The sequence below is a fragment of the Lagenorhynchus albirostris genome, chromosome 1, assembly GCF_949774975.1.
Source record: "Lagenorhynchus albirostris chromosome 1, mLagAlb1.1, whole genome shotgun sequence".
Lineage (NCBI taxonomy): Eukaryota > Metazoa > Chordata > Mammalia > Artiodactyla > Delphinidae > Lagenorhynchus > Lagenorhynchus albirostris.
Window position 1 is genome coordinate 4209915 of NC_083095.1, and position 22152 is coordinate 4232066.

The following is a 22152-nucleotide window of genomic DNA, read 5'->3' on the forward strand; positions in this document are numbered from 1 at the left end:
ATATCTTCTTCTTGGATTGATCCCTTGATCATTGTGTAGTGTCCTTCTTTGTCTCTTGTAATAGTCTTTATTTTAAAGTCTGTTTTGTCTGATATGAGAATTGCTACTCCAGCTTTCTTTTGGTTTCCATTTGCATGGAATACACAGTGGAGATATTTTTATCTTAACAAAATGAATAACAGCAAACTTGAGACAAACCCACAACAATATAATTGATTCTTAATTATCTGTATTGATATGATCCTTAGTCAAAGCGATGCTCTTGATCCATTTATTCCTGAGTTTCAGTGTTTTCAATTTTATTAATAGTATTTCTTGTCTAGCCACATGTTTATACTTAGACAAAGTTCACCCTTTTTTCTTTACCTGTTATTTATATTTATTTAATGGTTTTATAATTAATCCATTAATAATAATAAATCTAAATCTATGAACCAAATACGTATACTGGGTATATCTTAACATGAAATACAAGAAATACACTAGGTATTTTGTTGGACCTCAGTATCTAGACATATATTACTCATTATCCAGACTCATCTGCTACCATTCATCATCACTGGCGCATGAAAGCCCTCTTTCTTTTCATTCTCATAAACATCTGTTTATCGATAAATTCATTGCTAAATACACAGAAATAAAAAATAAACTAAAATATTGTCAATATCTATCTCTAAAATCTTTTCCAGAGACTAACTCTGTTTCAAAAGCTGACCTCAAGGATACATTTATAGATTAATCAACATAACATTTCATGTCACTCTGATACTAACATGGCATTTTTCCTTCTTTGATTATATTTCATATTTTGAATAATACATGAATAACCTTAAACAAACCACTGAAACTAAAACATTGACTATTACTCACATGGTCTTCATACTCCTGCAGCACAGATGAAACCAGAGAGCTCGTGACCATGCAAGATGTTTCAATCAGCTCCAGTGTGTCCATTCTGAGGAATATAAAGCAGAGGAGATGATAATAAAATGAGATGCTCTTCCTGACATCTGTCTATAGGATGCCTTCTCAAGTTGAGAATGGACTAGCTTAATTCAATACTGGACCTCAGAGTTTTAGACATGTATTCATTGTATATGACTCATATTGATGATGACCAGAAATCATCATCGATCCAATATTTGTCTTATTTTTCTACATACATTTCTATATCTTTATTGATTAAATCAAAAATCCACTAATAATTTCAGCAGTACAATTCAAAAAATAAAACAAGAAGAGCCTTGGTGTACATAGAAGTATTGTTACTTCCTCGATAATACATTGTTTTCCATATATACATTAATCAATATAATGGTTCATATATTCATACTCAGCACTGAGATGTAGCTGCCTTCTTTACTTATATTCCACATTTCTTAATAATACCGTAAATTACTTTAATAAAAAAACAGAGAACGTCAACTGTTACTCAGAGCTCCTGTCCATGGAAGATGCTAAATCATCTCTACTGCCTTCATTCTGAGGAGTACAGAACACGGAAGATGATAAAAATATTGAGACCTAATAACCACTGATCCTTGTTTTCTGCATTTCATTTACTCAGTATTTAGGTATTTATTACTTTTTCTTTCTCTATATACTTTTTATCTTGTTAAAAGAGAAAGCTTAATCTATAGTCTTAGGCAGAACAATTAAACTGTCTGTACTGATGCATTTCTATCTAAGCTTGGTCAAAGAGATGACCTTCAGCCATTTATTTAATGGGCATCAGTGTTTTCAGTGTTTACTAACAGTGTCTTTTGCTAAACCAAATACGTTCATATTTGGACAGTGCTTCACCCTATTTTTCCTTATGTTTATTTGTATTTGTTTAAGGGTTCTATCAGAGATCCATTAATAATAACAAATCTAAGTCTGTGAAATCCATACAAAGATATGATCTATTTATATTCCTGTCATCTCTCTATAGAGACAGTTTCACCAGAAGGAAGAGACTACTTATGGTCTGGGCTGGACCTCAGAGTTTCAGACATGTTTTCATCGTTCAGGACTCTTCCCGTCACGATCATCATCATTGGTCCATCACTGAGTCTCTTTTCTTCCATCATTTCTATATTTGTATTGATTAAATCATTAATTAATTGGTAATAATAAAAATAATATATGGTTCACTAAATATTCCAAAAATAAGACTCTTCAATACCCCTAACCTCAGTTTACAGAATCATTTCCCACTAAGGGCCCATCTCTTCCAATTTTCAACCTCAATCCTATCCATTATCAATTATTCAAAAGAATATTTCTTATATTTATCATTGAACTATGAGTAAGTTTTTGATTAATGTAATACTTTTTAATAACACCATGAGTACCCTCAAACGCACCACCAGTCCAAGACAACAACCTTGCCCATTGCTCACCTTAGTTTCCTTCCTGACACAGGGGCGGTGTGACAAGTGAGCACAGCAGAAGCTGAAATAGCAGGAACATCCATCCTGAAGAATAACAAGCAGACAAGGTGATAAAAATACTGAGATACGCTCTCCATTGATCCAAATATCACACTATTCATTTGCACAGTAATTGAGGCATTGACTAAATTATGGTAATATTTGTTTCTTTTTCCCTTAATAAATCACATGTCAAAGTTGTAACTGACTCAGTCAGTAACCAATACCTGTCACTTTCTATATCACCCAAAGAGGTAACACCCTTATACCACATCTTTCTCAATGGTTATCAGTCTCTTCAATATTTATTAATGTATTACTATATGATAGTAACTTTTGCCTAACCACATATTTTTATAATTGAAAAAGGCTTCACTTTCATCATTTTTTTATTCTACACATTTGTATATTGACTATTTCATTGATTCAATTATAAAAATAGAAAAAATGCACGGTAATAATAACCGAAACAAAGATCTTTGTATATTCCTAACCACTGCCTATAAGGTCACTTCAAACAGGACAATGGACTAGATTCCATTTGCATCAGACCTCAGAGCTCCAGACACATATTCATCGTACACAACCCATATGCCACGGATAGTCATCATCAGACCAATATTGTCCATCTTTTTCAACATACATTTCTATTTCTTTATTGTGTAAATCACAAATTCACTAATAATTTTAATCAGTACAATTTTAAAAAAACAAAGAGAGCCTTGATGTATAAAGAATTATTCTTACTTTAACACATTAATACAAGAATATGATCTATTTATATTCCTGAAACCTCTCAACAGAAAAAGTTTCATCAGAGGAAATATACTACTTATGTCTGCATTGGACCTCAGAGTTCCAGACATGTTTTCATCGTTTAGGACTCTTCCCGAAACGATCATCATCATTGGTCCATGATTGAGTCTCTTTTCTTTGCTCAATTCTGTTCATTGACTAATTCAGTAATGCACTTACAATAACTAAAAAACCCTATTATTCACAAAATCTTAGAAGAGTCATGATATCCCTATTGTGTACATAGATCATTCTCACATCAACGTATCCCTTTTTTTAAATTAGATTCTGTTTTTCACTGATGCATAATCAATTAATGTGTCATAAAATTCAATAGTTATCACTGAGCTACACTTGGCCTTCTGTTATTCTATATGGAACATTCAAACAATACAATGAATACACACACAAACAAAAACAAACAAACAAACAGAAATCAACAAAACTGTGACAAGAAATTTGACTATTACTCACATTGGTCTCTGTGCTTCTAACCCAGAAATGCAATCATAAGGTGCATCACCACAGAATAATGCTTCATCAGCGTGAATGTGTCCATTTTGAACAATATGAAGTACAGTCAATGATAAAAATAAAGGAAAGAAAATTTATTGTCATTGACTCTTGCATTCTACGTCTCGTTTACCCAGACATTTAAGAATGTATAGCTTTTTCTAATGTAGACATTGTTTTCTCCTGAAAGAAAGAAAAACCTAATACTTGACACTGACTCAGAAAAACAAAATCGACTTCCAATACTTCAAGTCTATCTGAATCTTAGCCACAGAGGTAACATCTTTCATCCACTGATTTCATAATGGGCACCAGTGTTGGGAGTTTCTCTTACTATTTCTTTCCTCACCATTTATGTTCACAATTAGACAATAATATATCTGTTCTTCTTCATCTATTATCTATATCTTTAAAGGTACTCTCACTGATGTATTAATAATTTTAAAACTCAATCTTAGAACTTGAACTTTAAACATTCATAACGTCTGTCCATAGGATGAAATAAACAAAGAACTAGAGTATGGAATGTCTTAGGCCTCAAGGTTCCAGACATTTTTCATTTGTCATCCATGACTCATCTGCTAATCATCACTGGTTCATTTGAGACCTAGTTTTAGTTCATTCATTTATATATTTGTATCAATTAAATCCTTATTCATTGATAATAATAAAATAAATACATGATTAACAAAGAACATGACACTCGAATACCCCTGACTTGTCTCTAATTAATACTAAAATAGATTATACCTTTCATTAATAAATATCAATGTTATATATTATCAATAAATCAACATAAGGTTTCATATCATATTTATCATTGGGCCATAGTTAACCTTTTGATGATATCTATCACGTTTGAGAATACAATGAAAACACTTGAACCAATTCCCCAAACCAAGACAGGACCCCACCCGGGTCTCTGTCCCACAGCAACCTGAAAAGGAGAACCTTGATCAAAATGCAGGCTGAAATCACCTTGAGCTTCTATTCTGAAAAGTACCAGAGAAGGTGATGACCGAGATTGAGACTTTCACACCATGGATTGGCAGATTTGTTGATTGATGCTTTCATTGAATCAATTAGCATAACCAATGAAAACGCATGAAGAGAAAGACCACATTTCTTGTGTATTGGACCTCAGAGTTCCAGACACGTAATTATTCGTCATCGATGACTCATATGCTGGCATTTACCGTCATCGATACAGAAAAGATGACCTTCTCTTCATTCTATATGGTTCACTGATTCATACGTTAATTCACTAATGCCAATTTTGGCACTCTTGGGTTTGCAAAATCCAGCGAGGCCTCGATATCACTCACCTGTCTCTAGAACCATTCTCACGTCATCATATCTCTCTCATATTTATTATCAGGTTTTTGCTTCACAACAGTTCCTTGTTTATCAGTGGGATAAAGATGCCCTCCTTTAATTTTCTTTCACTCATTTTGTTAGCACAGTCATTACTTTTAGAGAATCCACCCACCCCCAGACTAGGAACTAGATGATGCTCACATGGGTGTTCTCGCTCTTACAACCAAGATGTCATCCTAGGCTGGCACTCGAGGAGGAATCCTCATTTCTGGTCCAGTGTGTCCACTCTGAAGAGTATAAAACAAAGCAGAAGATAAAAATGGTGGAGACAATCCACTCATCCCTGCTTCCACATTCACATTGTTATGTAAGCTATCCCTAATGTAGCAGATATGTGAAATCTTATGAAAACGAACCATTTTGATCTTGACACTGCGCTACATGATGAAGATTGTCCATCACTTCTCTTGGCACCTCCATCCTTACCCTAAGTGGTAACAGTCAGGTACCATTCATTTTTAATTGAAATTCAGGGTGTCCGTGGTACATTAATAATATTTCTTGGCTCAGCACGTATTTCAGTAATTGGAAATTGTTTTACTCCATTCATCTTTATTTTTAATTATATATTTATTTACAGATTCTAGCATTTTCCAATTACAATAAAAGAATGACTATCCATGAACACAAAGACCACAAATAAGCCCCTCCTTTATTCTTGACATCTGTTTATAGGATGCCTTCTCGAGTTGAGCATGGACTCAATTAATTTAATATTGTACCTCAGAGTTCCTCAGTGCTCCAGAGTTCCAGAATATACTGGTATATTCACCATATACCACTCATAATGATGACCGGAAATCATCACTGATCCAATATTGTTCCTATGTTCCTACATATATTTCTATTTTTTATTGATTAAATAAAAAATTCACCAATAATTTTGGCAGTACAACTCAAAAAAAAGAAACAAGAAAAGCCTTGATGTATATAGAATAATTTGTACTTAAATATATCTCTCTTTAATACATTGTTTTCCATATGTGCATTAATCAATATAATAGTTTGTATAACAATACTCAACAATGAGATGTAGCTGCCTTCTTTACTTATATTCCACACTTCTTAATAATACAGTAAATTACTTTAATAAAAAAACAGAGAATTTCAACTGTTACTCACATAAATCTCCATCCTCCTATTATACAGAGGCAACCAGAGCTCCTGTCCATGGAAGATGCTAAATCATCTCTACTGCCTTCATTCTGAGGAGTACAGAACACAGAAGATGATAAAAATATTGAGACCTAATAGCCACTGATCCTTGTTTTCTGCATTTTATTTACTCAGTAGTTAGGTATTATTAGTTTTTCTTTCTCTCTTATCCCGTTAAAAGAAAAAACACTCAATCTTTAGTCTGAGGCAGAACAATTAAACTGTCTTTACTGATGCATTTCTATCTAACTTTGGTCCAAGAGGTGACCTTCACCCATTTATTTAATGGGCAGCAGTGTTTTCAATGTTTGTTAACAGTATCTTTTGCCAAACAAAACACGTTCACATTTGGACAATGCTTCACCTTATTTTTCCTTACACTTATTTATATTTGCTTAAAGGTTCTAACACAGATCCGTTAATAATAACAAATCTAAGTCTGTGAAATCCATACAAAGATATGATCTATTTATATTCCTGTTATCTCTCTATAGAGACAGTTTCACCAGAAGGAAGAGACTACCAGGGTCTGGGTTGGACCTCAGAGTTTCAGACATGTTTTCATCGTTCAGGACTCTTCCCGTCACGTTCATCATCATTGGTCCATCACTGAGTCTCTTTTCTTCCATCATTTCTATATTTGTATTGATTAAATCATTAATTAATTGGTAATAATAAAAATAATATATGGTTCACTAAATATTCCAAGAATAAGACTCTTCAATACCCCTAACCTCAGTTTACAGAATCATTTCCCACTAAGGGCCCATCTCTTCCAATTTTCAACCTCAATCCTATCCATTATCAATTATTCAAAAGAATATTTCTTATATTTATCATTGAACTATGAGTAAGTTTTTGATTAATGTAATACGTTTTAATAACACCATGAGTACCCTCAAACGCACCACCAGTCCAAGACAACAACCTTGCCCATTGCTCACCTTAGTTTCCTTCCTGACACAGGGGCGGTGTGACAAGTGAGCACGGCAGAAGCTGAAATAGCAGGAACATTCATCCTGAAGAATAACAAGCAGACAAGGTGATAAAAATACTGAGATATACGCTCTCCATTGATCCAAATATCACACTATTCATTTGCACAGTAATTGAGGCATTGACTAAATTATGGTAATATTTGTTTCTTTTTCCCTTAATAAATCACATGTCAAAGTTGTAACTGACTCAGTCAGTAACCAATACCTGTCATTTTCTATATCGCCCCTAGCCAAAGAGGTGATATACCACATCTTTCCCAATGGTTATAAGTCTTTTCAATAAATTTTTTAAAAAAGAATTATGGGGGTGTTTTTTGGATGTGGACAATTTTTAAAGTCTTTACTGAATTTGTTCCAATATTGCTTCTGTTTTATGTTTTGTTCTTTTGGCCACGAGGCATGTGGGATCTTAGCTCCCCGACCAGGGATTGAAACCGCACCCACTGCATTGGAAAACGAATTCTTAACCACTGGACCGCCAGGGAAGCCCCTCAAAAAATATTAATGTATTAATATACGATAGTAATTTTTGCCTAACCACATATTTTTATAATTGGAAAAGGCTTCACATTCATCATTTTTTAAATTTTACACATCTGTATATTCACTATTTCATTGATTCAGTTACAAAAATAGAAAAAAATGCCTGGTCATAATAACCAAAACAAACATCTTTGTGTATTCCTAATCACTGCCTATAAGGTCACTGCAAACAGGAAAATGGACTAGAATCCATTTGCATCGGACTTCAGAGCTCCAGACACGTATTCATCGTACACGACTCATACGCCACCGGTAGTCATCATCGATCCAATATTGTCCCTTTTTTTCTAAATATATTTCTATTTCTTTATTGTGTAAGTCACAAATTCACTAATAATTTTATCAGTACAATTAGAAAAACAAGAAGAGCTTTGATGTATATAGAATATTCTTACTTTAATACATCTCTCATTAACACTCTCAGTTTTCCGTATATTCATTAATCAATATAATGATTCTTATACCAATACTCAACACTGAGATGCAGCCGCCTTCTTTACTTATAGTCCACATTTCTTAATCATACACTGAATTACTTTAATAAAAAAACAAACTGAGAAAAGAACTTCGACTATTACTCACATTAATCTCCATCCTCCTACTATTCAGAGGCAAGCACAGAGCTTATGCCCATGAAATACGCTAAATCATCTCTATTGCCTTCATTCTGAGGAGTACAGAACACAGGAGATGATAAAAATATTCAGACCTAATTGCCATTGATCCTTATTTTCCAAATTTCATTTACTCAGTATTTAGGTAGTTATTATTTTTTCTTTCAATACTTTCTATTTTGTTAAAAGAGAAAGCTCAGTCTTTAGTCTGAGGCAGAACAAGTAAACTGACTCTTACATATGCATTTCTATCCAAACTGGGTCAAATAGGTGACCCTCAGCCATTTATTTAATGGGCATCAGTGTTTTCAATGTTTGTTAACAGTAACTTTTGTCACAAAGTTCCAATTTGGACAATGTTTCACCCTACTCTTCCTTATATGTTTATTTATACTTGCTTAATGGTTCCATCACAGATCCATTAATAACAACAAATCTAAGTCTATGAAATCAATATAAGAATATGATTTCTTTATATTCCTGACATCTCTCTATAGAAATAATTTCAAACAGGGAATAGATACTTATGATCTGGGTTGGACCTCAGTTTCAACCATGTTTTCATCATTCAGGACTCTTCCCATCACAATCATCATCATTGGCCCACGATTGAGTCTCTTTTTTTGTTCATTTCTATTTGTTTATTGACTAATTCAGTAAGTCACTCATAATAATTTAAAAACCCTATTATTCACAAATCCAAAGAAGAGTTATGATATTTCTATCTATAAATAGATCATTCTCACAGCAATGTACCTCTTTTTAAATTATATGCTGTTACTCATCTATGCATTAATCAATTAATGTTTCATAAACTTCTGTATCACTGAGCTGCATTGTCCCTCTGTCATCCTATATGGAATTTTCAAATAGTACACTGTATACACACACAGAGGAAAAAAAATCACTGAAACCAAGACAAGAAATTTGACTATTACTCACATTGGTCTCTGTGCTTCTAACACAGAGATGCAATCATTAAGGTGCATCACCACGGAATAGCGCTTCATCAGCGCGAATGTGTCCATTTTGAACAATATGAAGCACAGTCAATGAGGAAAAAAAACAAATTTATTGCCATTGACTCTTGCATTCTACATTTCATTTACCCAGTCATTTAGGAATTTATAACTTTTTTATAACGCAGACATTGTTTTCTCTTAACAGAAAGAACAACTTCAAACTTAAGATTGACTCAGAACAATAAAATCAACTCTGAATAGTTCAAGTCTATTTGATACTTGGCCAGAGAGGTGATACCCCTGAGCCATCCATTTCATAATGGACATCAATGTTGGCAATTTTTATTAATATTTCTTGCCTCATTATATATATTCCTAATTAGACAATAATTTACTGTTCTTCTTCATCTATTATCCACATATTTTTAATGGTGCTCTCATTGCTGTATTACTAATTTTTAACCTCGGTCTAAGCACTTGAACTTCTTAACATCTGTGCATAGGATGAAATAAACAAAGAAAAAGAGTATGGACTGTGTTGGGCCTCAGCGTTCCAGACCCTTATTTTTCGTCATCCATGGTCATGTGTTAATCATCATTGATTCATTTGGGCCCATGTTTAGTTCATTTATTTATATATTTGTATCAATTAAATGATTACTTCACTTATAATAATAAAATAAATATTTGAGTAACAAAAACCAAACAACTAGCCATTGGATATCCCTGACTTGTCTCTAATACCAACATAGATTATACCATTCATTAATAAATATGAATGTTATATATTATCAATTAATCAACATAAGGTCTCATATGATATTTACCATTGGGCCATAGTTAACTTTTTGATTATATTTACTACTTTCAAAGAATACAATGAAAACACTTAAACCAACTCCCCAAACCAAGACAGGAACCCTGGCTATAGCTTACCTGGGTCTCTGTCCCATAGCAACCTGAAAAGGAGAACCTTGATCAAAATGGAGGCTGAACTCACCTTGAGCTTCTATTCTGAAAAGTACCAAACAGAGAAGGTGATGACCGAGATTGAGACTTTCACACCATGGATCGGCAGATTTGTTGACTGATGCTTTCATTAGCATAACCAATGAAAACACATGAAGAGAAGACCACATTTCTTTTGTATTGGACCTCAGCGTTCCAGATATGTATTATTCGTCATCAATGACTTACACGCTAGCATATATCATCATCAATCCAGAAAAGATGACTTTCTCTTCATTCATTCTATATCATTTATTGGTTAATTCATTAATTCACTAATTACAACTTTAAAACAATATGATTCACAAAACGCCAAGAAGTCCTTGTTATTCCTGATATGTATTTTGAGTCATTCTCAAATCAATGTATCTTTGTTATTAATTATACAACTTTTCATAAATGCTTTAATCATTGTGATTCTATTAATCACATATTTGTTACAATGACACATTGGACTTTCTGGAATATTTTTAATTCTTTTTGTTAACACAATGAAGACCCTTAACAAAACATCCAAACCAAGGAAAGAATTTGCTTATTACTCACATAGATCTCTGGGATCCTAAAACACAGATCCTATCCTAAGGCTGTCAATCAAGGAAAGGTCCTTAAATCAGGTCCACTGTGTTGCTTCTGAGGAGAAGAGGGAAGAACAGATGATCAAAATGGTTGAGACATTCTCTCCACTGATCATTGATTGCTTTTACCTTTCATTTAATCAATCCTTAGGCAATCATTAATTTGGTGTGAATATTCATTTCTCTTAAGAAAATGAACAAGTTTGACCCTTGACCAGATTATGAACATTATGTAAGACTTTTATTCCCTTAGAAAACAGTTAACAGTCATATACCATTCACATATTTATATAATGGCCAATGCTTCACGCATTCATCTTTACTGATTTATATATTTATAGATTCTCTCGTTTATCCAATTATAATAGTAGATGAAAATGCATACACATAAGGAACAAATCAAGATCTCGGTATATTCCTGACATCTGTCTATAGAATACCTTCAAATAATGAAAATGGACTAGATTAATTTTATTGGGCCTCAGAGTTCCAGACACACACTCATCGTATATGACTCACATGCTGCCAGTAGTCATCATTAATCCAGTACTGTATCTCTTTTTCTTCATTCCTTTCCACACTATTTATTGGTCAATTCATAATTCGGTAATTATAATTTTTAAAATGGTTATTCATCGGAACCACCGAAGAGCTTAGAAATATCTTATATTTAGAATCATTCTCATGTCAACATCTTTCATTAATAACTCTCATTTTTCATTTTATGAATGAATCAATATAGTACTTCATATTAATCCCATTATTTCACACTGGGCTATTTGGATTTCATTGATTATATATCACAACTTGCAATAATACAGTCAATAGCCTTAAATAAAATATTGAAACTAAGGCCAAAATTTGTCTATTACTCACATGGTCTCCACAGTCCTAACACGTGAATGCAGCCAGAGCTCTCAGGACCACAGAAGAATCCTTCAACCAGCTTAAGTGCTCCCATTCTAAGGAGTACAGAGCAGAAAAGATGATAAAAAATTTCAGACCTTATCTCCATTGATCCTTGTTATCCACATTTCATTTACTCATTTAAGCATTCATGAATTTTTCATAGTGTAGTATTTTTTTCTCTTAACAAAAGAAAACCTTAAACTTGAGACTGACCCAGATCAACAATGTTGACTCTTACTTATCAGTGTCTGTATGATCCTTTCAGCAAAAGGGCAAGACACTTATTCATTTATTGCTTAAAGGGCATGAATGTTTTCTATTTTATTAATAATATTTCTTGCCTGACCACATATGATCCTGGTGGACAATGCTTCACCTTCTTCTTTTCATCTTTTTTTTACATTTTTTCAGGGCTCAATTACTGATTTATTATTATTAATACATCTAACCCCAAAAATGGAATATGATGCTTGTATTTTCCTAACATCGACCCATGGGGTCATTTATCACAGAACATTGGCTAGATTTTGCGTTGTGTGGAATCAGGGTTACAGACACATGGTATTCACCATATATGACTCCTATGCCTCCAGTCATCATCAGTGGTCCAGGAGGGGCTCTTTTCTCCAGTATCGTCTACATCTGTTTATTGATTAATTCACTATTATTTAAATGACTCCCCTGGTAGTCCAGTGGTTAAGACTCCATGCTCCCCATACAGGGGGCCCGGGTTTGATCCCTGGTCAGGGAACTAGATACTGCATGCCACAACTAAGAGCTCACATGCTTCAACTAAAGACCCTGCATGCTGCAACTAAAGATACTGAATGCTGCAACTAAGACCCGGCATAGCCAAATAAATAAATAAATATTTTAAAATAAATAAATAAACATAAGTCACACAAATAAATCATGAGTGAGACCCTTAAATATCCCTAACATCTATCTAAACCATCATCTCCCCTGACACTCAACTCTCTCATTAACTGAGCTCAGTGTTTCATATATGGATTAATGATCATATTCCTTGACTTTGGCAAGTTTGGACTTCTACTATATTTTTTAACAGTACAGTAAGTGTCTTTTTAAAAATACGGCTCAATCCAAGACACGAACACTGACTACTACTCACATTGTTCTCTATCCTCCTAACACAGATGCAACCATAGGGCTCCTGACCATGCAAGATGCTTAGATCAGCTCAAGGGCATCCATTCTGAGGAGTACAGGGCAGAGCACATGACAAAAAATTGAGAACTAATCTCCACTGATCCTTGCTTCTGCATTTCATTTTTCAGTGGTTTAGACAATCATTAATTTGGAGTATATTTATTTCAATTTCTCTTAAGAAAATGAACTTAAAACTTGATGCTGACCAAGAAAATGAGCAGTGATTATTACTACAATTGTCCATCTTTCTCTTAGTCAAAGATTTTTCATGTACCATTTATTTCTCTTTGGACTTCACTGTTTTCAAATTTACTAATATTGTTTTTTCTATCACCACATATGTTTATAATTGGACAATATTTCACTGCCTTCATCTCTATTTATTTATATGCTTGTTTATTGCTTATTTGATTAGCCCAATTATAAAATATAAAGAAAATGCATAAACATAAAGACCAAAAACAAGTCCCTTGTATATATCAGACAAGTGTCTCTAGAATCAACTCAAATAGGACAATGGACTAGATTCCATTTGCATCGGACATCAGACTTCCAGTCATCGTACACGACTCCTTCACCACCAGTAGTCATCATCGATCCAATATTGTCCCTCTTTTTCTTCACTCATTTCTACATGGTTTATTGACTAATTCAGAAAAATCAATAATAATAATTTAAAACAGTTTATTTACAAAACCCAAGAAGAGTCATTATATCCTTATTCTGTAAATAATTCATTCTCACAGCAGAGTATCTTTCTTAAAAATAATGATGCCGTTTTTCATCTAAGCAGTATTCAATATATATCACTGAGCTACAGTTGGCCTTCTTTTATTCTGTATGGAACTTTCAAATAAAACAGTGAATAATGCACAGGAAAAAAAAATCACTGAAACTGAGACAAGAAATTTGACTATTACTCACATTGGTTCCTGTGAATCTAACACAGCGATGCAATCATAAGGTGCATGACCATGGAATCATGGTTAATCAGCTCAAACATGTCCATTTTCAGAAGTACAATGCACAGTGGATGTTTAAAAAAAAGGAAAATGTATTGCGATTGATTCTTGCTTTCTAGATTTATAGTACACAAATCATGAAGAATTTATAACTTTTCATAATTTAGAGAATTTTTCTATGAACAAAAAGAACCTCAAACTTGAGAATGACACAGATCAATAAAACTGACACTTAATCATCACATCTGTATGATGCTTGGTCAAAGAGGTGACACCATTGATCCATTCATTTCCTAATGGGCATCAGTGCTGGCAATCTTCATTACTATTTCTTGGCTGACAATATATTTTCATAGGTACCTAATAATTTACCTTTTCTTCTTAAGCTATTATTTATATATCTTTAATGGTTCTATTATTTATCCATTAATAATACTAAATCACAATCTATTAACCCAAACTAAGAGCATGACTTTATATATTTCAAACATGTGTCCACAGGACAAAATCAATGTAGAAAATAGAGTGTGTACACTTCTTGGTCCTCAGGCTTCCAGATACTTATGGTTCCTTGCCCATTAATGCCTCATCCTCTACCCAACTTCATCGTTGGTCCCCTTGGGTCCAATTTTAGTTCATTCATTGGTACATCTCTATCAATTAAATCATTACATTATTAATACTAATGAAAGAAAAACATGAATACCCAAAACCCAAGAACCAGACCAGCGAATATCCCTAACTTCTCTCCAAACATTATCACCATACATGAGATCTCCTTGGTTAATGAATTTCCAGGTTCTAGATTATCACTTCATCAGCATAAGCTCTCACGGTTATTTATCAACAGGCCATCATCAACCCTTTGATATATATCATGTTTGAAAATACAATGAAAACACTTAAACCAATTCCCCAAACCAAGAGAGGAACACTGGCCATTACTCACCTGGGTCTCTGTCCCATAGCAACCCGAAAAGGAGAGCCTTGATCACAATGGAGGCTGAAATCACCTTGAGCTACTATTCTGAAAAGTACCAAACAGAGAAGGTGATGACCGAGATTGAGACTTTCTCTCCTTTGATCCGCAGATTTCTTGATTGATGCTTTCATTGGCTTAATTAGCATAACCAATGAACATGCATGAAAAGAAAGACCACATTTCTTTTGTATTGGACCTCAGAGTTCGAGACACGTATTATTCATCATCGATGACTCATACGCCGGCATTTATCATCACTGATCCAGAAAAGATGAATGTCTCTTCATTCTATATTGTTAATTGATTAGTTCATTGATTCACTAATTATAATCTATAACTCTATGAGTCACAAAACCCAACAAGGCCTTGATACCACTAACATGTCTCTAGAAAGATACTCACATAATTATATCTCTTTCATATTTATGATCAGTTTTTCAAATCTGCATTAATCAATATAATGCTTCATATTAATCTCTTTATTATCAATAGGATAAAAATAGCCTTCTTTAATTATACTTCAAGTATTTTATTAATTCAGTAAATATGTTAGAAAAACCACCCAACCCAAGACTACAAATTTGATTTTGCTCACACTGGTCTCTTGGCTCCTAAAACAAAGATGCCATCCTAGGCTGGTGCTCAAGGAAGAATCTTTCTTTCAGGTCCAGTGTGTCCACTCTGAGGAGTATAAAGCAAAGCAGATAATAAAAATGGTGGAGACACTCTCCACTTACCCTTACTTCAACATTCACACAGATATTTAGGCAATCATTAATTTAGTGTATGTATTAAGTCTGTTGAAAACGAACCACTTCAATCTTGCCACTGAGCCAGAATATGAAGGTTGTCTACAAATTATCCTGTCTACCTCATTCTTACCCTAAGTGGTAATGGTCATGTACCATTCATTACTAATTGAACTTCAGGGTTTCCATGATATATTAATAATATTTCTTGTCTCACCACATATTTTGGTAATTGGAAAGTGTTTTACTCCATTCATCGTTATTTTTAATTATATATTTATTTATAGATTCTCATAGTATCCAATTATAATAATAGAATGAAATGCATGAACACAAAGACAAAAAACAAGCCCCTCATTTATTCCTAACATTTGTCTATAGGACACCTTCTCAAGTTGAGAATGGACAAGCTTAATTTAATATTGGACCTCAGAGTTCCAGACATGTATTCATCATATACAACTCATATTGATGATGACCAGAAATCATCATCAATCCAGTACTGTTCTTATTTCTACATACATTTCTATTTCTTTATTGATTAAATTAAAAACTCACTAATAATTTTCGCAGTACAATTCAAAAAACCCAAGAAGACCCCTGATGTACATAGAATTATTCTCAGTGTAATACATCTCATACTAACAGTCTCAGTTTTCCATATATGCATTAATCAATATGATGGTTTGTATATCCATACTCAATACTGAGATACAGCTGCCTTCTTTATTTATATTCCACATTCCAAACAATACAGTGAATTACTTTAATAAAAAAGCAAACTGAAAAAAGAACTTCAACTATTACTCACATTAATCTTCATCCTCCTATTATACAGAAGCAACCACAGAGTTCATGTTCATGGAAGATGCTAAATGATGCATTCATTCTGGAGAGTACAGAACATGAAAGATAATAAAAATATTGAGACCTAATCACCAGTGATCCTTGTTTTCTACATTTCATTTAGTCAGTATTTAGATATTTATTAGTTTTTCTTATTCTCTCTATTTTTTGTCTTGTTAAAAGAAAAACCACAACCATTTGGCTAAAGCAGAACAATTAAACTGATGCCTACTTATGCATTTCTACCTAATCTTGGTCAAATAAGTGACCCTCACCCATTTATCTAATGGGCATCAGTGTTTTCAATGCTTATTAACCATATCTTTTGCCTCACAAAATACGTTCAATTTGGACCATGCTTCACCCTATTCTTTCCTTACATGTTAATTTATATTTGCTTAATGGTTCCATCACAGATCCATTAATACTAACAAATCTAAATCCATGAAATCAATACAAGAATATGATCTTTAAATATTCCTGACCTCTTTCTACAAAAGCAATTTCAAAGAGGGAGAGACTACTTATGTTCTGGGTTGGACCTCAGAGTTTCAGACATGTTTTCATCGTTCAGGACTCTTCCCGAAACGATCATCATCATTGGTCCACGACTGAGTCTCTTCTCTTCATTCATTTGTATATTTGCATTGATTAAATCATTAATTACTTGATAATAACCCCAAGAATAAGACCCTTCAATATCCCTAATTCTCAGTTTAAGAATCATTTCCCATTAAGCGTCCACCTCTTGCATTATTCAACCTCAATCCTGCCCACTATCAATTATTCAAAATAATATTTCTTCTCAGATTTATCATTGAACTATGAGTAATTTTTGATTAATTTAATACTTTTTAATAACACCATGAGTACCCTCAAACACATCACCTAATCCAAGAATACCAACCTTGCCTGTTATTTACCTTAGTTACTTTCTGACACAGAAGCAGCAGGACAACTGAGCACAGCAGAAGCTGAAGTAGGGGGAACATCTGTCCTGAAGAGTAACAAGCAGACAAGGTGATAAAAATATTCAGATTTATCCATCTATTTATTTATTCTCCATTTATCCAATATTCCGCTATTCATTTGCACAGTAATTTAGTCATTTACTAAATTAAGGTAATTATTTATTCGTTTTTTCCTTAATGAATCAAATGTCAAAGTGCTTACTGACTCAGTCAGTAACTAATACCTATCATTTTCTGTATCACTCTTAACCAAAGAGATAACATCTTTATATAACTTTTTACTTAAAAATGTCGTTTCAATATATATTAATGTATTTGTATATAATAGTAATTTTTGACTAACCACATATTTTTATTATTGAAAAGCCTTCATATTCATTATTTAATTTACAAATTTGTATACTGACTACTTCATTGATCCAATCATAAAAATTTTTTAAATGCATGGTCATAATAACCAAAACAAATATCTTTGTATATTCCTAACCTCTGCCTATAGGATCACTTCAAACAAGATAATGGAATAGATTCCATTTGCATTGGACCTCAGAGTTCCAGACACATATTCATCGTACATGACTCTTACGCCACGGGTAGTCATCATTGATCCAATATTGACCCTCTTTTCTACATACATTTTTATTTCTTTATTGTATAAATCACAAATTCACTGATAATTTTAGCATTAAAAAAAAACAAGAGCACTGATGTATATGGAATTATTCTTAGTTTAATATATGTCTCATATTAATGCTCAGTTTTCCATATATGCATTAATCAATATAATGGTTTGTAATAACATACTCAACACTGAAATGCAGCTACCTTCTTTACTCATATTCCACATTTCTTAACGATACAGTGAATTTCTTTAATAAAAAAAAACTGAAAAAAGAACTTCAACTATTACTCACATTAATCTCCATCCTCGTATTATACAGAGGCAACCACAGATCTGGTGACCATGGATGATTCTAAACCATCTCTAGTGCATTCATTCTGAGTACAAAACACAGAAGATGATGAGAATACTGAGACCAGAAGCCACAGATCCTTGTTTCTGGAATTTCATATACTCAGTATTTAATTATTTATTAGTTATTGTTTTTCTATTTATTTTTTACCTTATTAAAAGAAAAACCTAAATCTTTAGTCTGAAAAAGAATAATTTAATGACTCTTACATAGGCATGTCTATAGAACTCTGGTCAAGGAGGTGACCCTCACCCATTTATTTAATGGGATTCAGAATTTTCAGTTTTTATTCACAATATCTTTTGCTTCAACAAAGGTGTTCATATGAGAAAAATACTTCACCCTATTTTTCCTTATACATTTATATTTGCTTAATGAGTCCATCACAGATCAATTACAAATAACAACTATAACTCTATGAAGTCAACAAGAATATGATCTTTTGGTATTCCTGACATCTCCCTATACAATTTTAATGAAGGAAATAGACTACTTATGCTCTGTGTTGGACCTCAGAGTTTCAGACATGTTTTCATCACTAAGGACTATTCCTGGAACAATCATCATACTTCGTCCATGAATATGTCTCTGTTCTTTGTTCATTTCTATTTGTTTATTAACTGATCAAGTAATCCATTCACAAACATTTTTAAATTCTATTATCTGCAAAACCCAAAAAGAGCATGATATCCCTACTGTGTAATAGTTCAATTTCATATCAATGAAACTCTTTTTTGAATTAGATGCTGTTTTCATTTATTTATTAATCATTTAATGTTTCATCAAATTCTCTATTTCTTATTGAGCTTGGCCATCTACTATTCTGTACGGAAATTTTGAACTTTACCCTTAATACACACAGACACACACACAGACACACACACACACACACACACACACAAACACAGAAACCAACAAAACCATGAGAAAAAATATGATTAAATATTTCTTAATAGATCTTTATTGGAGTATAATTGCTTCACAATACTGTGTTAGTTTCTGTTGCACAACAAAGCAAATCAGCCATATGCATACACATGTCCCCATATCCCCTCCCTCTTGAGCCTCCCTCTATCCTCCCTACCCCACCCCTCTAGGTCATTGCAAAGCACCGACCTGATCTCCCTGTGCTATGCTGTTGTTTCCCACCAGCCAAATATTTTACATTCGGTAGTGTATATATGTCAATGCTACTCTCACTTCGCCCCACCTGCGCCCTCCCACCCCATGTCCAAAAGTCTATTTTCTATGTCTACCTCTTTATTCCTGCTCTGCATCTAGGTTCATCAGTACCTTTTTTCTTTTAGGTTCCATATATATGCGTTAGCATATGGTGTTTGTTTTTCTTTCTGACTTACTTCACTCTGTATGACAGACTCTAGGTCCATCCACCTCACTACAAAACTCAATTTCGTTTCTTTTGATGGCTGAGTAATATTCCATTGTTTACATGTGCCACGTCTTCTTTATCCATTCATCTGTCGATGGGCATTTAGGTTGGTTCCATATCCTGGCTATTGTAAATAGTGCTGCAATGAACATTGTGGTGTATGTCTCATTTTGAATTATGATTTTCTCAGGGTATTTGCCCAGTAGTGGGATTGCTGGGTTGTATGATAGTTCTATTTTTAGTTTTTTAAGGAAACGCCATACTGTTTTCCATAGTGGTTATATCAATTTACATTCCCACCAACAGTGCAGGAGGGTTCCCTTTACACCACACCCTTACCAGCATTTACTGTTTCTAGATTTTTTGATAATGGCCATTCTGACCAGCATGAGGTGATACCTCATTGTAGTTTTGATTTGCATCTCTCTAATAATTAGTAATGTTGAGGATCTTTTAATGTGCCTGTTGGCCATCTGTATGTCTTCCTTGGTGAAATATCTATTTAAGTCTTTGGCCCATTTTTTAACTGGATTGTTTTGTTTTTTTTTGATATTGAGTTCCATGACCTGTTGTATATTTTGGAGATTAATCCTTTGTCTGTTGTTTCATTTGCAAATATTTTCTCCCATTCTGAGGGTTGTCTTTTTGTCTTGTTTATGGTTTCCTTTTCTGTGCAAAAGCTTTTAAGTTTCATTAAGTCCCATTGTTTAGTTTTGGTTTTATTTCTGTTACTCTAAGAGGTGGGTGAAAAAGATCTTGCTGTGGTTTATGTCAAAGAGTGTTTTTCCTATGTTTTCCTCTAAGAGTTTTATAGTGTCTGGTCTTATGTTTAAGTCTTTAATCCATTTGGAGTTAAGTTTTGTGTATGGTGTTAGGTAGTGTTCTAATTTCACTCTTTTACATGTAGCTGTCCAGTTTTCCAGCACCACTTACTGAAGAGGCTGTCTTTTCTCCATTGTATGTTCTTGCCTCCATTGTCGTAAATTAGGTGCCCATATGTGTGTGGGTTTATCTCTGGGCATTCTATCCTATACCATTGATCTATATTTCTGTTTTTCTGCCAGTACCATACTGTCCTGATTACTGTAGCTTTGTGGTATAGTTTGAAGTCAGGGAGCCTCATTCCTCCAACTCCGTTTTTCTTTCTCAAGATTGCTTTGGTTATTCAGGGTCCTTTGTGTCTCCATACAAATTGTAAAATTTTTTGTTCTAATTCTGTGAAGAATGTCATTGGTAGTTTGATAGGGATTGCATTGAATCTGTAGACTGCTTTGGGTAGTATAGTCATTTTCACAATATTGATTCTTCCAACCAATTGATGGGAAGATCAACTGATCACCTCCTTAGGAAGATTTATTCCTAGATATATTATTCTTTTTCTTGCAATGGTAAATGGGAGTGTTTTCTTAATTTCTCTTTCTGATTTTTTGTTGGTGGTGTATAGGAATGCCAGAGATTTCTGTGCATTAATTTTGTATCCTGCAACCTTACCAAATTCATTGATTAGTTCTAGTAGTTTTCTGGTGGCATCTTTAGGATTTTCTGTGTATAGTATCATGTCATCAGCAAACAGTTACAGTTTTCCTTCTTCTTTTCCAATTTGTATTACTTTTATTTCTTTTTCTTCTCTGACTGCTGTGATTAGGACTTCCAAAACTATGTTGAATAAGAGAGGTGAGAGTGGACATCCTTGTCTTGTTCCTGATCTTAGTGGAAATGCTTTCAGTTTTTCACCATTGAGTATGATGCTTGCTGTGGTTTTGTCATATATGGCCTTTATTATGTTGAGGCAGGTTCCCTCTATGCCCATTTTCTGGAGAGTTTTTACCATAAATGGGTGTTGACTTTTGTCAAAAGCTTTTCTGCATCTATTGATATGATCATATGGGTTTTATTCCTTATTTTGTTAATGTGGTGTATCACATTGATTGATTTGCATATATTGAAGCATCCTTGCATCCCTGGAATAAACCCCACTTGATCATGGTGTATGATCCTTTTAATATGTTGTTGGATTCTGTTTGATAGTATTTTGTTGAGGATTTTTGCATCTATGTTCATCAGTGATATTGGTCTATAATTTTCTTTTTTTGTGATGTCTTTTTCTGGTTTTGGTATCAGGGTGATGGTGGCTTCGTAGATTGAATTTGGGAGTGTTTGCGCCTCTGAAATTTTCTGGAAGAGTTTGAGAAGGATGGGTGTTAGCTCTTCTCTAAATGTTTGATAGAATTAGCCTGTGAAG

At 33.6% G+C, this 22152-nt stretch overlaps 14 non-coding genes and 4 pseudogenes across 14 annotated transcripts; all 18 read right to left on the minus strand.

Annotated features, from left to right (window-relative positions):
* Positions 1–494: 494 nt before the first annotated feature.
* LOC132506186 (small nucleolar RNA SNORD113/SNORD114 family) lies at positions 495–567 on the minus strand. Its single transcript, XR_009535745.1, has one exon. It is a non-coding gene; the product is annotated as a small nucleolar RNA SNORD113/SNORD114 family (small nucleolar RNA).
* Positions 568–1061: 494 nt separating this feature from the next.
* On the minus strand, positions 1062–1138 carry LOC132506061 (small nucleolar RNA SNORD113/SNORD114 family; annotated as a pseudogene).
* An 836-nt stretch (positions 1139–1974) lies between these two features.
* On the minus strand, positions 1975–2046 carry LOC132506133 (small nucleolar RNA SNORD113/SNORD114 family). Its single transcript, XR_009535722.1, has one exon. It is a non-coding gene; the product is annotated as a small nucleolar RNA SNORD113/SNORD114 family (small nucleolar RNA).
* Positions 2047–2960: 914 nt separating this feature from the next.
* LOC132506104 (small nucleolar RNA SNORD113/SNORD114 family) lies at positions 2961–3032 on the minus strand. The gene has a single exon (XR_009535710.1). It is a non-coding gene; the product is annotated as a small nucleolar RNA SNORD113/SNORD114 family (small nucleolar RNA).
* Positions 3033–3257: 225 nt separating this feature from the next.
* Positions 3258–3329, minus strand: LOC132506101 (small nucleolar RNA SNORD113/SNORD114 family). The gene has a single exon (XR_009535709.1). It is a non-coding gene; the product is annotated as a small nucleolar RNA SNORD113/SNORD114 family (small nucleolar RNA).
* Positions 3330–4855: 1526 nt separating this feature from the next.
* Positions 4856–4931, minus strand: LOC132506089 (small nucleolar RNA SNORD113/SNORD114 family; annotated as a pseudogene).
* A 1857-nt stretch (positions 4932–6788) lies between these two features.
* Positions 6789–6860, minus strand: LOC132506109 (small nucleolar RNA SNORD113/SNORD114 family). The gene has a single exon (XR_009535711.1). It is a non-coding gene; the product is annotated as a small nucleolar RNA SNORD113/SNORD114 family (small nucleolar RNA).
* A 1133-nt stretch (positions 6861–7993) lies between these two features.
* LOC132505964 (small nucleolar RNA SNORD113/SNORD114 family) lies at positions 7994–8065 on the minus strand. The gene has a single exon (XR_009535650.1). It is a non-coding gene; the product is annotated as a small nucleolar RNA SNORD113/SNORD114 family (small nucleolar RNA).
* Positions 8066–8945: 880 nt separating this feature from the next.
* LOC132506199 (small nucleolar RNA SNORD113/SNORD114 family) lies at positions 8946–9015 on the minus strand. The gene has a single exon (XR_009535750.1). It is a non-coding gene; the product is annotated as a small nucleolar RNA SNORD113/SNORD114 family (small nucleolar RNA).
* A 1505-nt stretch (positions 9016–10520) lies between these two features.
* LOC132506016 (small nucleolar RNA SNORD113/SNORD114 family) lies at positions 10521–10595 on the minus strand. Its single transcript, XR_009535676.1, has one exon. It is a non-coding gene; the product is annotated as a small nucleolar RNA SNORD113/SNORD114 family (small nucleolar RNA).
* Positions 10596–11431: 836 nt separating this feature from the next.
* LOC132506002 (small nucleolar RNA SNORD113/SNORD114 family) lies at positions 11432–11503 on the minus strand. Its single transcript, XR_009535671.1, has one exon. It is a non-coding gene; the product is annotated as a small nucleolar RNA SNORD113/SNORD114 family (small nucleolar RNA).
* An 899-nt stretch (positions 11504–12402) lies between these two features.
* LOC132506057 (small nucleolar RNA SNORD113/SNORD114 family) lies at positions 12403–12476 on the minus strand. Its single transcript, XR_009535691.1, has one exon. It is a non-coding gene; the product is annotated as a small nucleolar RNA SNORD113/SNORD114 family (small nucleolar RNA).
* A 1097-nt stretch (positions 12477–13573) lies between these two features.
* Positions 13574–13637, minus strand: LOC132506135 (small nucleolar RNA SNORD113/SNORD114 family; annotated as a pseudogene).
* A 1533-nt stretch (positions 13638–15170) lies between these two features.
* On the minus strand, positions 15171–15245 carry LOC132505944 (small nucleolar RNA SNORD113/SNORD114 family). The gene has a single exon (XR_009535640.1). It is a non-coding gene; the product is annotated as a small nucleolar RNA SNORD113/SNORD114 family (small nucleolar RNA).
* Positions 15246–16151: 906 nt separating this feature from the next.
* LOC132506033 (small nucleolar RNA SNORD113/SNORD114 family) lies at positions 16152–16228 on the minus strand (annotated as a pseudogene).
* An 883-nt stretch (positions 16229–17111) lies between these two features.
* LOC132506120 (small nucleolar RNA SNORD113/SNORD114 family) lies at positions 17112–17183 on the minus strand. Its single transcript, XR_009535715.1, has one exon. It is a non-coding gene; the product is annotated as a small nucleolar RNA SNORD113/SNORD114 family (small nucleolar RNA).
* Positions 17184–18085: 902 nt separating this feature from the next.
* On the minus strand, positions 18086–18157 carry LOC132505930 (small nucleolar RNA SNORD113/SNORD114 family). Its single transcript, XR_009535628.1, has one exon. It is a non-coding gene; the product is annotated as a small nucleolar RNA SNORD113/SNORD114 family (small nucleolar RNA).
* An 868-nt stretch (positions 18158–19025) lies between these two features.
* LOC132506204 (small nucleolar RNA SNORD113/SNORD114 family) lies at positions 19026–19097 on the minus strand. Its single transcript, XR_009535751.1, has one exon. It is a non-coding gene; the product is annotated as a small nucleolar RNA SNORD113/SNORD114 family (small nucleolar RNA).
* Between the last annotated feature and the right edge of the window lie 3055 nt (positions 19098–22152).